This window comes from Suncus etruscus, chromosome 20 (assembly GCF_024139225.1).
Source record: "Suncus etruscus isolate mSunEtr1 chromosome 20, mSunEtr1.pri.cur, whole genome shotgun sequence".
NCBI classification, from domain to species: domain Eukaryota; kingdom Metazoa; phylum Chordata; class Mammalia; order Eulipotyphla; family Soricidae; genus Suncus; species Suncus etruscus.
In genome coordinates this window covers 20,561,732-20,563,480 of record NC_064867.1, presented here as the reverse complement: position 1 = coordinate 20,563,480, position 1,749 = coordinate 20,561,732, and the positions used below count along the sequence as shown (strand labels likewise).

At 49.3% G+C, this 1,749-nt stretch overlaps 1 pseudogene; it reads right to left on the bottom strand.

The window, feature by feature from the left end:
- LOC125998209 (stAR-related lipid transfer protein 3-like) lies at nt 1–1,492 on the bottom strand (annotated as a pseudogene).
- Between the last annotated feature and the right edge of the window lie 257 nt (nt 1,493–1,749).

The following is a 1,749-nucleotide window of genomic DNA, read 5'->3' as shown; positions in this document are numbered from 1 at the left end:
TCAGGTGGTTGAGGTACCAGGGCAGGTGCCCTTGAGGTCTGTGTTCAGGATCCAGATGAAGGTGCTGACCCGGGACTACTGGCAGATTTGAGCACGATGAAGCTTCCAGGACCATTCTCTCCCCTACCATGTTTGTGTGTTGGGGTTTGGTGCTATGGATGGTGGCAATGCCTGATGACAGGTATCAATCTCAGCACCGCTCGATGCGACGGACATTCACAAAGTCCCTGAGGGAGACCACTCCACCCGAGGCCCCTGCAGACATGTCATAGGAGATGAGCGTGTTGTCTTCTACTCGCTGCAGCATCTGGCAGGCAGTCACTGTCTTGTTCCAGAGCACCATCCTCTCTGGCTGCAGGAGACCGGTAGACCACAGGGCATGGCAGGAAGGTCTTCAGAATGAATGCCTTTCCATGAAAGGGAACCCCAATGATGGACACAGTGTCCCCATATTCATTGTTCTTCTCAAACTTCCAGTTCTCCACCTGGGCTAAGATCTGGTCTACCATGGTCATGGCCTCCTTCCCCTGGTAGATGTACAGAGAAATTCTTCATCCCCACAGCATCTTCATCTGTGTCATGAGTCATTGTCAGATCCTGCAAAGGACTCTGGGGGTGAATAGAACTGATCCTCAGATATTGCTCCAGAGAAGAGGAGGGGTCCACTGGCCAAGGCCACCTGGGCAGTGAGATACCAATGCTCCTCCAGGGCCTCTTGGGGTAGGATTTTGAACTCAAGGAACCAGGTCTCCAGCCAGGCCAGAACCAAAGAGACAATGGGGAGCGGGTATCCAAAACGCCCCTTTACTGAGAAGCTCTGAGAGGATGACCTTGACAATGAGGAAGGCGCTAGATACCAGCATGGTGACATGGTGGTGTAGCCCAGGAGTAGTCCCAAGAAGAGAAAGAAGACCAGGAGGACAAAGATGTCAAAGAAGGAGGGAGATTTGGGACATTGGTGATGGGAATGTTGCACTGGTGAAGGGGGTGTTCTTTATATGACTGAAATCCAACTACAATCATATTTGTAATCAAGGTATTTAAATAAAAATATTAATAAGAAAAAAGAAATAAAAGATTTTGGAATATGGGAGCACTGATTATGAGAGTTGACACTGGTGGTGAGATTGGTGTTGAAATATTATAGGACTAAAACTCAACTATCAATAACTTTGTAAACCATGGTTTTTTAATTAAATAAAACATTTTTAAAAAAGGAAAAAAGAAAAAGATGTCAAAGAAGAAGGATTTGAACTCGTAGTGGGTGATTTCCTGCTCCAGGCTCTTTCAGATGCCAGCATTGGTGTTCAGCTCAATGATCCAGAACAGGGAGATGAAGAGCAGGTCGAAGGTGACCAAGAGACAGAATGTGGTATAGCAACGAGCCCAGGGAGGCCACTGCGGGCAGGCTGCGCTCCAGGTCTCCGGCCAGCTCCCTGGGCAGCTTGCTTATCTTGGATGGCCTCTCTGGGCAGGCAGGCAGGCCGGGCATAGCGGTAGGGCTGCTCCACGTTAGCCAAGGCCCCAGCTCTTCCCAGCCTCAGCAGCCCTCATCTTTAGTTATTTTATTTGAACTTTTGGTTTTGGTTGTTGGGTCACACCCGGCAGCGCTCAGGGGTTCCTCCTGGCTCTATGCTCAGAAAATTGCCCCTGGCAGGCACGGGGGACCATATGGGATGCTGGGATTCTTCTGCATGAAAGGCAAATGTCTTACCTCCATGCTCTTTCTCAGGCCCCCTAAAATATTTT